Genomic DNA, 14811 nt, shown 5'->3' on the forward strand with positions numbered 1-14811 from the left:
TCAGTTCTCTTCTATACATTTTTTCCTTTTTTTAAAAATATATTTTATTTGATCATTTCCAAGCATTATTCATTAAAGACAAAGATCATTTTCTTTTCCTCCCCCCCACCCCCCATAGCCGACTCGTGATTCCACTGGGTGTCACGTGTGTTCTTGATTCGAACCCATTTCCATGCTGTCCATATTTGCATTAGAGTTTCGTTTAGAGTCTCTCCTCTGTCATGTCCCCTCAACCGCTGTAGTCAGGCAGTTGCTTTTCCTCGGTGTTTCCACTCCCATAGTTTATCCTTTGCTTATGAATTATACATTTTTTAAATGCTTCAGTGACTCTTTTTCTTCTTTCTTTTTCTTTTCTTTTGAGGAGCAACCCTCTTTCTAACTCCCTTCTCCTTTCTTCCAAAACTTCCCCAAAATTAAAAAAGGAAAAATACAATTCCTGATTTTTAAAAAAAGCAAACTCAAAATAATCTCACCCATTTGCTGTGTCCAAAAAATCCCATCAGGAAGTGGGTATATATTTTTATTGCCAGAAAATTCTGCTCTCCGTGACCTGAAGGTATTTATTTTGTGATAAGTTAAGTCACATGTATTACAGTTAAGAGTCAAAGCTTCCAGCAGATGGGGTGGGGGAGGTAAAGTGGATAAGAAAGAAACATCCTTTGTGTACTGTCTTCTCCCATTAGATGGTAAGCTCTTTGAAGTCAAGGATCATCTTTCTTTTTCTTATAGGTATCCCCAGTGTTTAGCACAGGATCTGGCACATAGTAGGTGCTTAATAAATATATATTGTATTCTTTTACATTGTCTTGTGTTATATTGTGTTAAATTGGTTGGATTGGATTATTTTATATACTATGTATCATATTATAGTTTAGCTGTTGTTCTTCATACTCAAAGAGGACTAAAATGACATCACTAATGTATAATTAGAAATCTGTTACCCTAAAAACTACATTTCCCAGGAGCCCACTGACTTCCTGTCATTAAGTACTTCCTATAGACAGGCAATATATTGGCTGAGGTTCCTGGTCTTGGGCTCTTTGCTTCCCGTTGAGACTGTGATGGAGCTCAGGTTTTTGAACAGGTAGATTAGCCATGGGCAGGGGATTTTATTTTGTTACCTTTTTGATTCCTTTACTTCTAATAATCATTAATAAATCTTTTAAAATATATTATTTTAAGTAGTATATATACATTTTAATTTTTACACTAGGATGGTATCTTTTGACTTGAGCATAAATTGGATTTAAGTGAGAGACAGTCGTGTAAAGTCATTGGCTTCATTCTCTCTTCCAGAGTCATCATATGCAATGGCAAGGTAAGAGTCAGGATGACTGCTGCTGGCTTGGGATGCAGTGGATGACCTTGGCTTCTTCAATATCTAGCCAAGCTCTAAGGGTTCCACAACTGCTGTCTTGTCCCAGCCTTGTTGATCACCCACAAGTTCTAATACTGTTAGACCCATCCTGGATAAAGGGAAGACTCAGCCCCCCACTCTCAAGCCTTGCAGGAATGCAAAAACTCATATTGTGGAGCTAGGAGGGTATCCAGCCCAACCATCTCATTTGGGAGGCAAACGAATACCAAGCCAGGGAAGTCAAGGGATTTTGCTATGGTTAAACACTGTAGCTGTAGAGTGAGAAAACTGGGGACAGAATACAGGGTTCTCAACTCTAGATCTGGGCACTTCTCACTTCCATACAAAGGAAAAGAACTAGGTCAGGAGGAGAGGTTTCTTTCTGAAAGAGAAAGGATTACCCTTCTTCCTTTGATCACATTGGTTTCATCTGTCTACAGCCCATGGGACAGTGGAAAGACTACTGGGTATGGAGTCAAAGGAATCCCAGTTTGAATCCCTGCTCTACTCTCTACTGAAATTCTGGGTGAATCACCAGATCCATAAAGAGGACTGAACTTCATGATTCTCATATATATAATGAGATCATTGGGCGAAAGGGCCTCTAAAATTCTTTCTAGCTCTAGATGTGCCTCCTATAGGAACATATGAGATATGCTATCCCTAAAGGGGATATGCTATCCCTAGGGGAAATAGGGACTCAGACACTTATTAGATATATTATTGGGTATGTCTCTTAACCTTAGTTTCCCATTTGGAACTGAAGACATCAGAAACTTACTGGTTATGTGACTCTGAATAAGTCATTTAACTTCTGTTTGCCTCAGTTTCCTCAATTGTAAAATGGTGTTGGGGATGTTGTTCTTGTTAGGATCAAATGAGAAAATATTTGTATTGCCAGCACATAGAGAGGCACTATATGAATGGGTTCCCTGTCCCCATCCTCCATGACTATACCTGTTTTTCAAATTTAAAAAATCAAGTGTTGAGACAAAATGAAGATTACAAATACTTATGAAATTCTTAAAGTTCTTAAAAACTATCAACATAATTGACTAGATTAATAACAAAAGTATCAATTATTATATCAGTTGATGCAGAAAAAGACTGATAAAGTTAGGTGGCTCAGTGGATTGAAAGCCAGGCCTAGAGACAGGGAATCCTGGGTTCAAATCTCAGATACTTTCTAGCTGTGTGACATTGAGCAAGTCACTTAACCACCATTGCCTAGCCCCTTACTGCTTTTCTGCCTTAGAACCAATACCCAGTATTGATTCTAAGAGAGAATGTAAGAGTTTAAAAAAAAAAAGGACTGACAAAATACAACACCCATTCCCATTAAAAACACTGGAAAGCAGAGGTATAAATGGGCTTTTTTCTTAAACTGATATGAAACATCTACCTAAAACCATTCACAAGCATTATTTGTAATAGGGAGAAGCTAGAAACCTTCCCAATAAAATCAAGGGTGAAACAAAGATGCCCATTATCGTCAATATTATTTAATATGGTATTAGAAATGCTAACAATAGCAATAAGAGAAAGAAAAGAAATGGAAGGAATTAGAATGGGCAAAGAGGTAATATAACTATCTCTTTTTTCAGACAATATGATGGTATATAAGGAAAATCCTAGAGATTCAAATAAAAATTTAGTTGAAACTCATAGTAATTCTAGCAATGCAATGGGATATAAAATAAACCCACATAAATCATCAGCATTTTTATATATCACTAACAAAGTCCTGCCAGAAGAGATAGAATATGAAGATTAAATTTAACTCTCCCCTGATTATAACAATGAAAATACTTAACTCTCCCCTGATTGTGAAGATTAAATTGTAACCCCTGTCTATTTTTAGAATATGGTACTTGAAGTTGAGCATGAATATCTGCCCATTTTAGATTTAATCACCAAAGGTGTAAACACCCCATTTCATACATTAAGTGGGAGGTCTGTGATCCTTATGTGAAATAGTGGGTAACAAATCAGAATTGACTGACTGCCCAGGAGGGCAATCCTAAAATAAAACATCAACTGTTATTGGTAGACATAAAATTAGGGGAAGACACAGGAAGTGACACAAAAGAAGTGTCTTTAAAAGGAGCTATTACTTCCTGTGAGATTCAATTCTTCTTTTTTTGATATGCTGACTGTATCTGAGACCCTCTTCCTGACTGAACTGACACGTGGTGAGTGAAAAGCTGACTCTTAACTGCTGGTTTTTCTCTGAAGAGACAGGACTCAGGAAAGACATCCTCTTGAGAAAAGCTTCCCCCGGTCCTTGACTTTACTGAGGCCAGGTGAAACTAACTCTCCCTGCCCAGGCTGAGAGAAGGGCCTGAGATAAATTACTTAGTGCTCAGGCTAGATATCTTACCTTATCCTCTCTCTGATTTCTTGCTTCACTCTTTCTACATTTTGTAAACAAATTGTAAATAAATCTCTTTGGAATTATTAAATTCTTGGCAACCACACTCATAAAATATAAAGTCCAACCCTTTTAAAATTAAACCCCTTTTTCCCCTTATAAGAAAGAGATACCTCATTTAAAATAACCACAGATGGAATAAACTAACTAGGAATATACTTGCCAAAACAAACCCAGGAACTATAGGAACATAATTATAAGCCATTTTTATGCAAATGAAATCAGATTTAAATTATTGGAAAAATATTCATTATTCATGGATAGGCAGAGCCAATATAATTAAAATGATAACCCTACTAAACAACTCTACTTATTCAATGCCATCCTAATTAAATTACCAAAAAATATCTTATTGAGCTAGAAAAAATAATAAAATTCATTTAGAAAAACAAAAGATTAAAATATTAAATGAATTAATGTGAAAAATGTAAAGAAAGGTGGTCAGTTAAACTATATTATAAGAGGTAATTATCAAAATTATTTGGTACTGGATAAGAAATAGAAAGGTAGAGCAGTGGAACACAACAGATGTACAATAAACAGTATTAAAAGATTATTCTAATCTTTTATTTGACAAAAGTATAGATCCAACTTTTGGAGATAAGAACTCAGTATTTGGTTAAAATTGCTGGGAGAATTAGAAAGTTACTTGGCATAAATTAGGTATAGACCAATATCTTACACCTTTCACCCTTCATAAGATAAAAATGGATACATGGCCTATACATAAAGGGAAATATAAGCAAATCAGAAGAATAGAGAACATATTACATGTCAAATTTGTGGATAAGAGAAGAATTTATGAATAAGCAAGAGATGGAGTGCATTGTGAAATATAAAATGGAAAATTTTGTTTATGTTAAGTTAATTTTTTGTACAGATAAGACTAGTGTATTCAAGATTAGAAGGAAAACATAAAATTGGGGAAGGGGAAGATTTTATAGATAGTTTCTCTGTTAAAGGTCTCATATTTCAAATATATGAGAATTTTGTCAAATTTATAAGAATAAGAGCCATCCCCTGAATGATAAATGATCAAAAGATAGGAACAAACACTATTTTTAATTTATTTTTTATCTTAAATTTATTTATTTATTTATTTAATTTAGAATATTTTTCCATGGTTCCATGATTCATGTTCTTTCTTTCCCTCCTCACACCCCCCTTCCCATAGCCAATGCACAATTCCACTGGGTTTTACATATGTCATTAATCAAGACCTATTTCCATATTATTAGTATTTGCATTAGGGTGATCATTTAGAGTCTACATCCCCAATCTTATCCCCATCAATCCATGTGATCAAGCAGTTGTTTTTCTTCTGTTGTTCTACTCCCACAGTTCTTTCCCTGGATGTGATTAGCGTTCTTTCTCATACGTCCTTCAGAATTGTGAACAGACACTTTTTAGATGAAGAAATCAGTCAGATTTAGGAATATGAAAAAATGCTCTAAATCACTACCGATTAGAGAAATGCAAATCAAAACAGTTCTGAGATATCATCTTATACCTATCAGATAGGCTAAAATGATAAAAGGGCAAAATAACAAATATTGGTGGGGAAGTGGGAAAATGGGAATTCTAATACACTGTTGGTAAAACTGCAAACTGATGCAATCATTTTGGAGAGCAATTTGGAAGTATGCCCAGAGAGTTATAAAACTGTGTATATCTTTAGATCCAAACAATACCATTGTTGAATCTATTTCCCAAGGAGATCAGGGAGAAAGGGAAAAAAATGTATGTGCTCCAAAATATTCATAGCAGTTCTCTTTGTGGTATCAAAGAACTGGAAATTGAAGGGCTATGCATTAGATGGAGAATGGCTAAACAAAGAAGGAGGAGGAGGAGGAGAAGGAGGAGGAGGAGGAGGAGAAGGAGGAGGAGGAGGAGGAGGAGGAGGAGGAGGAGGAGGAGGAGGAGGAGGAGGAGGATGAGGAGAAGGAGGAGGAGGGAGGAGAAGGAGGAGGAGAAGGAGGAGGAGGAGAAGGAGGAGGAGGAGAAGGAGGAGGAGGAGGAGGAGGAGGAGGAGGAGGAGGAGAAGGAGGAGGAGAAGGAGGAGGAGAAGGAGGAGGAGGAGGAGGAGAAGGAGGAGGAGAAGGAGGAGGAGGAGGAGGAGAAGGAGAAGGAGGAGGAGGAGGAGGAGGAGGAGGAAAAGGAGGAGAAGGAGGAGGAGGAGGAGGAGGAGGAGAAGAAGAAGAAGAAGAAGAAGAAGGAGAAGAAGAAGAAGAAGAAGAAGAAGAAGAAGAAGAAGAAGAAGAAGAAGAAGAAGAAGAAGAAGAAGAAGAAGAAGAAGAAGAAGAAGAAGAAGAAGAAGAGAAGAAGAAGAAGAAGAAGAAGAAGAAGAAGAAGAAGAAGAAGAAGAAGAAGAAGAAGAAAATAGTGAAAATTTATAAGTTCTTAAAAGGAAGGTATTTGATGTGGATTAAACTCTTTAAATAAAAGTCTTTCCTACAGTGGGATAAAATATAAAATAGGTGCCTTTGGAGCATAAATAGACAGGGGAGATAGGACTGGGGATCAGACTTTCCCATATAGGAAGACAGAATCATATACTATTATAAGAATGCTGTAGAAATATCCATCAAAACCCCATTTCCAAGTAGTTAGCTCTTAGTTAGCTCCACCTGCTGGAAAGGAAGCAATTGTGCATATTAGACTTTTAATTTTTACTTTCTCTGCAGCAGAAGCAACAGCATCATTATCTTTTTGGCTGTTGGTGTTAAAATTAGTTTGCATTGCCACTGTACACACCTAGGAAGTGTAACATAGGGCAGCCTAGAAATGTGTTCATGGTGAAGGTGAAAACCAGCCAGCAATGCAGGAATTACTGTAGGTAAGCCATGTACTTAAATACTCTGTAAATTGTCATTATATGTATGAAGCTGTGATTTGGACAGTTAGTGTATAGGAACTCCCTCTACTTGTATAGATCATAAACAGTTTATGACTCAGTATAGAGGAAGTTTTCTATGGGTTGTATGGGGGTAAAGTGACTAAATAATTATAGCACCTATTTAGAAGGCAGCTAGGTGGCTCAGTGGAAAGAGTGCTGGGCCTGGAGTCAGGAAGACCTGAGTTTAGACCAGGCTTCACATTTTTACTAGCTTTATGACATTAGGCAAGTCACTTAACCTCTATCTTAATCCACTGGAGAAGTAAATGGCAAACTACTGCAGTATCTTTGCCAAGGAAACATCATGGACAAGATAGGAAAGAAGGGACTGGTGTGTCCATGGGGTCAACAAAGTTGGACATGATTAAACAACTGAACAACAACAAAGCATTTATATAACATCAACTATGTGTCATACGCTTTACAAATATTATTTCATTTGAGCCTCACAATATGCCCTTCTCACATTTTTAGTTGAGGAAAGTGAGGCAGGGGTTAAATGACTTACCTGGGGTCATATAACTGGTGTCTGATTTGAATTCAGGCCTTCCTAGGATTTAATATACTGACTTATAAGCTGGTTATGATCTGTACTTCCTCAAAGAACAAGTATTATTATCCCTACTTTAAAAATAAGGAAACTGAGGCTCAGGGTAGCAAAGTGACTTGGTTAGGGTCACACTAATAAGCACAAGGGCTAAAACCTGAAATCTGCATAGATTTTTAAAAATCATATTTTAAACTAAGAGATCACTTAAATTCAACTTTTTTTATTTTACAGAGGAAGAAACTGAGGTTCACATGAAGAGATCTAAAACCAGATTTTCTGGTTCTGAGTCATAGGGTCAGAGCCCTGGACTTAGACAGGACCACAGAGCCATCTATAAAGTACTTCAACCCCATTTTTTTTCTTTCTTCTAAATTCAGTCTTGTTTTTAGTTCCAAAATCTCTGTCTCTCTCTGTCTCTCTGTCTCTGTCTCTCTCCCCCTCCCTCTCTCTCTCTCTCTCTCTCTCTCTCTCCTCTCTCTCTCTCTCTCTCTCTCTCTCTCTCTCATCCTTCTTCCCTCCCTTCCTTCCATTTTAAATTTCATGTGTGGCTCTGTTTTTCTAAAACCATAAGGTGCAGAGGAGGAATTGATCTGCATGGGTAGAAAGAGTTGTCTCATTGGATGTTCCCTATAACAATTATGTTACAAAATCCTCAACCTCCTCCTTGAAAATGGGTTTCAGTAGCAAAACCTTTTCCATAACTAAAGAATGTGAGCAGCTCTATGGAGTTCATTGCTCTCAGATTTAACCAGCATTCTTAAAAAAAAAAAAAAAAGTTCATTTGGTCCATGGATTGATGCTGAGGGAGAATGGTACTCTACCCTGAGAGCAGTGCAGGGATGTGGCCACCAGGTGTCGCACAGTCCCCTCCCTTGGCCAACGACCCGTCATTGGCAAATCTGGTAATCGGCTATTTATAGAATATGAAGTCTTCTTCCTGTTTAGCCCCCAAAGAGTTTCTCCTGCAGCCCAGGGTCACAGGGTTTTGTAGGCGTGCTTGAGGTTTTTGAAGGCCATCCAATCATATTTCTAGGATGTGATTTCATGTACCAGCAGGTTGGCTTTCAGTTTTTGTCCCTGTTTCTGGGGGCCATTCGGTGCCTTCCTCATCAAGGCATCCTAAAGAAAACAGTCTGAGAAGAAGAGGCGGCAATGAATTGAGGGCTTTTTCTCCCCCTTCTCATGCGTTGAGTCCTGTGATCTGGAGTGGGGGAAGGTGGCCAAACAGAAATACAATTTACTTTACAAAGGTTGTGAGACAAAACCAGCTGCTGCACATTTTCCCAACACATCCCCCATGGGTCCCAAGCCACCTGCTTACGGTTCCTGTGTCCCTGAGCACTCCTGATGCTAGCATTCTCGCCTCTAGCTGCACAGTGGGCTCCAGCAGGGCTAACGCTCTCCAGGGTGCTGAGATGGTCTGGGGATTGGGGTGGGACACACACTGAAGGCAAAGATGCTCAGGCAACAAGCATTTATTAAGTACTTCCTATGTGCCTACTGGGCTAAGTGATGAAGATACAAATGTGAGTGAGAAGGAAGACAGCCCCTGCCCTCAAGGAGCTTAAATTCTCATGGAGGAAGACAGTAGACAAAAGGGAGCTGAAAGGGCAAGTGGAGAAATCCCAGAAGCCAGAAGTGAAATACCAAGAGTGGACTGGATTTAAGATGGGCTGCCTGGGCTTGTCCTAAAATGGGAGAAGGGAGGTGGTGTGGCAAAGGGATATTCTAGGATGAGGAACCTGCAGACCACACTGCTATATATGCTGACAGATGGAGGAGGAAGGATTGTCCCTAGTGCACAATGGGTTGGTTGCCCTGGAACTGCCCCTATACTAACCCCAGACTGAGAATTCCACCAAGTGCCTGCTGAGATATACAAGCAGAAGTGAAAAAGAAAAGCAGGCTATGATTCATAAATAGGGGCAGCCAGGTATAGGGGAAGGAGTGCTTGCAATTTTCCTTCTGATACTTGCTGTGAAATCCTGAGCCTCAGTTTCCTCCTCTGTGAAATGGTGATGTTAACAATACCACCTACCTCACAGGATTCATTGCAAGGACCAGAAAAGATACATTAAAATTTTGCAAGTCTTAAAAACATTACATAAATACAAGTTGTTAAAAAAAATAAATGCAAGTGGTTGTTATTACATCATTAGGGAGAGGGTTGCATTGTTTTCACTGCCCCCATTTGACCTCAAGATACCAATGAGTAAGCATCATAGAGTCATCTTTAAGATTCCCTCTTCAGCCTTATTTTTATCTGTGAATTTTCTGTCACTGGTCAAAATGGACTGCTAGCTGTTCCATACAAAATATTCCATCTCACACTAAGAGATCATTAGTAACTTTGGAGAGGTGGTTTCAGTGGATTCATCATATCAGAAGCTGTACTATAAGGGGTTAAAGAAAAAAGGGAGAGAAGAAAGCATAGAACCCATATTATAGATGATAGCTCTCAAGAAAGAAAAGGGCAGAAGAGCTAGGTAGGAGAAATAGACTGGGAATGAAGGGGTGAAAGAACTTTTTTATTGTTCTTGAATCCCCCAACATCTTTTATATCTCAGAAACTGGCAAATGTTATAAATGAATCAGGACTTGATTTATGGTATTGTTCATTGTCTAGAATTGAGAAAGTGATGGAGAAAGTGTTGATTATGCAGATTAAATTTAAATGTGTGACCTGGCACATTTGGGGAGGGGTATTTTTAAATTGTTAAACATTTACCAGAACAGCCTGTCTGAGTATTTTTCATTTCTCCACTAGTAGAATGTAAATTCCTTAAGGGGAAGGATTTTCATTTTTGGCTTTGTACCCTCAGAGCCAGGTCTTGGTACACAGTAGGCACTTAATAACTGGGAGGTGAATTGAGTTGAATCTTAACAAAAGCTAAGATCATATTCACCTTTTCCACGCTGCCTGAAGTATCAAAAAGGCCACCTAGAGGTAATTTGGCATTAATTAAGGGTAGCTTCTAGGGAACAAGGCAGAATGAATTTTTTAAGTGATCATGGTACCTTGAAGAAAGTGAGAATCTTAGCCTGATTTAGAGATTGTGAGCTAAACTAGTGGATTCACATAGATGATGTTGTTCTGTCATTTCAGTCGTGTCTGACTCTTTCTGACACCTATTGGGGTTTTCTTGGCAAAGATGCTAGAGAGGTTTGCCATTTCCTTCTCCAGTTCTTTTGATAGATGAGGAAAGTAAGGCAAGTTAGGTTAAGCAACTTACTTCACAGTCACGGAACCAGGAAGTATCAGAGACAAGATCTGGACCTAGGTATTTCTGATTCCCAGGGCAGTTAGTTCCCTGTCCCCTGTGCCTATCTCTTAGTAAACAGATTAATTGAAATTACAGAGATAAATTTAGATTCCTAACATCTAGAGCTGTTGGCCTAAGAGGAAGAGGCTATCTGGGAAGGTGGGTGCCCTAATGGATAGAATGCTGGAGTTGGAGCCAGGAAAGGAGTACATAGGAATCCTCCCTCAGACACTTATTAACTCTATAATCCCAGGCAAGTCAGGTTTAACCCCCTTCAGACTTTGCTTCCTCCCCAGTAAAAGGAAGATAATTATAGCACTTATCTCACAGGATTGCTTCAAGGAACATATGAGAATGTTAATATAGAAAGTGCTTTGCAAACTGTAAAGCTATAGAAATGTTAGCTGTCATAATTACTATTTCCCTTCTCTGATATTCTCGGGCAAAAGCTAGATATCCACTTTATAGGTATGATATCAGAGGGACTCTTGGTCAAGTATTGGGTTGTACTAGATGACCTCTGAGGAACTGTAGCTAAGTCAACCTGTTGACTTAAAGCAATGGACCTATCTTCAAGAAGAACCTCTACCCCAGTTTCCTCATGTATAAAATATTAGCACTTGTAAAATAATATTAGCACTTGTGTCTTGAAATTGTAGAGAGAGTTTCTTGAATGAAAGCAGAGCTTCATTTAATTTTTTAAAGGACTTACTATGTACCAAGAACCACATCAGAAGCTAGGGATACCAAAACAAAAATTATTCATTTCCTTTTTTCTTTTTTTTAAATTTTATCTTTATTTTATTCCAATAATGAATTATATATAAGTTTTCCAAAGTTATATGATTCATGTTGTCTCCCTTCCCTCTTCCATTCCCCCTCATGGAGATTGTGAATTTTAGATTTTCTCCACCCTGATTAGTCTTTAAAATCCTAAGGATAGCCAGTGACAGACATGTGCTAGCAAGTGACAAATAAGAAACAACTGACAGACTCCCTGGGCTGTCCTAAGTCAAGCTTCATCTACCATTGGTACATGTGAGACACAGGAAGTGATGTAAAGAAGAGTCTATATATTTCGCATCACTTTCTCTCTCCAATGTCTCTCGTGGAGATGTTGGACTCTTTCAGCGTTGGGAGCTCATGGCGGCATCCTTAGCATGCTTGGTGAGTGGTTTAGGCTGATTCCTTTTTTCCTTTACCTCATCTCGGAGGAGGCCTCATGGCTGGAAGCCAAGGTAGATTGAGAAGGCCCCTTGGTCTAGGCCTCTGAACTCCTATCTGACTTGCCAAAGCAGTCCAAATTCCTTTTCTCTCTCTCTTCTTAATTTCTTCCCTCTATTGTAATTAAACCACCATAGAAATCCCAAACTGACTTGAATATTTTATTGGGATTGAATTAATCCCTGGCGACCACTAGTATAATATCAATAAAGTCAATAACCCCTAATTTTACCCCTTACAAGATGACTAGAAATTCTGCTGGGCTATGCATATATTATCACTCAAATCATATTTCCATATTATTCATTTTTGTGAGTAATCTTATAAAACCAAAACCCAAATCCTATACCCAAATAAGTGATAAATCATACACAAAACAAAAATTCTTGAAGAGCAAATAAGATATCATATGTGTAGCATATTGCAAAATTTAAAGCACTATATAAAATTGAACTATGACTTAATTTCTAAACTAGATTCTACTCCAAGATCTAGAACAGAATGAACTCAAGGGTCTAGACAGAAATACACAAGGCTAAAGAAAATGACATTGCAATGAATAGCATTCTCCTGGTCTTTGCTAATGAAAGCTCCTGCTTTCATCTCCTTTAAGTCATTTGTTCCCTTAACCTTTTTTTAATTGTCTTTTTCCATCCCTCCTGCCTCCTGGTTTTCTTTTTACTCTGTTCTCCCCACCTCACAAATAACTTTCCTTCCATTGTTTACCTAAGCCAGTCAAGTTAAGCATGCCACCTCTCCTTCTTTTTTCTATAACCCATTATACATTTGTAGACTCAAACACACAGGGCTTCAGAGCTTATCTACAAAGTGTTTAGTAAAGGTGTTCAGAGTGAATGAGGAGACTTTTCACCACTTAGTCTTCTTGAGGATCTAAAGATCTAAAAGGATGGAAGACCTAGAGTAGAGGGAACTCAGGAATCTAAACAAAGAGAAAAGGAGGCTGAGGAAAAATGATATTGTCATGATAATAATAATAACAATAGCCACATTTTTCTAGCTAGTGTATTCAAATTTAGAATCTTAGATGACTAGGAAATTCAGAGGTTAAATGATTTATACAGAGTGGTGGCTGGAGAGTTGGCCTCAAAGCCAGGAAGACCTGAGTTCAAGATCTCCTTCTGACATACTGGCTGTGTGACCCTAGTCAATATTTTACTGGTCTGGACAACTTTCTAAGAGAAATTGGAAGGAGTTACTCTGCCTGAGAGTTCCCTATGCCAGTGAAATCACACAGGTCTACAACTCAACATTTGAAGTTTGGAATACGATCAAATGCATTATTGTATTGACCCCTACAGCCCTGATCCTTGTGAAGTAGATTCCACAGATATTACTAATAACTCCTATTTTACAAATTTAGAAAGTGAAGCTCACGTTGGTTTCCTGTTTGGATAGAGAGACAAATTTTGTGCTGGGTCTGTGGATGCCTTACTTGTCAGTTCACTAAGAGGCAGCCTGATGGCAGTGGATAAGGTGCAGGGGCAGAACCTTGGAGTCAAGAAACTGCCCTGCAATTCTGCCTGAGAATCTGGATATTTTTTAAAAAAATCAAAACTCCCCTCACTCCAGGTATCTCTTAGAATAAATGCTACAGGGGCAGGTAGGTGGTTCAGTAGATAGAGAGCCAGGCCTGGAGATAGGAGGTCCTAGATTCAAATGTGTCATCAGACACTTCCTAGCTGTGTGACCCTGGACAAGCCACTTAATCCCCATTGCCTAAGACAGAAGGTAAGGGTTTAAAAATATAAACGAGGAGTAGATGTTACAGACAAGTTGGTAATCTATACTGGGAGCTAAAGAAAGACCCACACAGCACCAAATTTGGTAAAATGAATTTTCGTTACCTTCAACAAGGAAGAAACAAGCTTTTAAGTGTCTACCATGTTCTGGGCCCTGGGCTAATAAGTGCTTTACAAAACCATCTCATTTGATTCTTATATCAACCTAGGAAATAGGTGCCATTATGATCCCCATTTTATAGTTGAGGAAACTGAGACAGAAACTTGCCCAAGTCACACAACTACTAAGTGTGTGAAGCCAGGTTTGAACTTGGGTCTTCCTGACTCCATGTCCAGTGCTCCATTCACTGTACCACCACCTAGCCACCTCGATAAGACTGACCTGAGTATCCCACAACATACTTTGAGGAGGGAACACGGATTTTCAGATTTGGAAAGGATTGGCATGTAGGACATGCCCTACAAGTGGCCATCAGCCTTTGCTTGGAGACCTCCAGTGGAGAGGAGCCCCCTCCTTCCAGAGTTGGCCCCTTCTCCTTTTGGCTGGAGGAGATGGAGGGGCAGAGGGAAGAGTGTTTGGAGCCTGTAGCTCTAAGCCTGGTGGTGGGGGCAGTAAAATCAGAAAGCAGAATGATCAGCCAAAGAGCAGCCAACCCAAACATCTGCTCTGCAGTGACAACAAGCACACAGGATATTGGGCAACTTCACAAGTACAAGATGGCAGGAGGAGGAGCTAGACCGCATTTCCTTTGGGTTGTGACTGACTGAAAGTTCAGTGTCAATCAACATTGTGATATAGCAAGGAAAAGAAAAGCTGATGGGATCTGGGACTGGTTCTGAGGGGCAAGACTTCCAGGAGTTAGGAGGTTCTAATCATGCCATACTCAGCCTTACTCAGACCACATAAGAAATATTGTGTCCATTTCTGGGCACTCTGTTTTAGATGAGACCCAAGGTCGAAGGGAGGAAGGGGATTCAAGGAACTAAGGGACCTCAAGGTCATTTCACACAGATTGGTTGAAGGAACTAGGGATATTTAGCTTGGAGAAGAGAAGACTGGGATTTGGAAGGCTGTCATTTAGAAGAGAAATTGGTTATGCTTGTCCCCAGAGGGCAGAGCTGGGAGCCTTGTATTGCAAAGAGCCAAATTTAGACATGATCTCAGCAAAAACTTCCCAAGGACTGGACACTTCTGAGTGGAACAGGCTGCCTTGAGAGGTGGGATGGTTGGGTTGGATAACTTCAAGCAAAGAACTTGTTAGCTATGTGAAAGGGGGAATTCTTTTCAATCACTCAATCAACATTTAAGAGCCTACTGGGGCAGATAGGT

This window comes from Monodelphis domestica, chromosome 1 (assembly GCF_027887165.1).
Source record: "Monodelphis domestica isolate mMonDom1 chromosome 1, mMonDom1.pri, whole genome shotgun sequence".
In the NCBI taxonomy this organism is placed as follows: Eukaryota; Metazoa; Chordata; class Mammalia; order Didelphimorphia; family Didelphidae; genus Monodelphis; species Monodelphis domestica.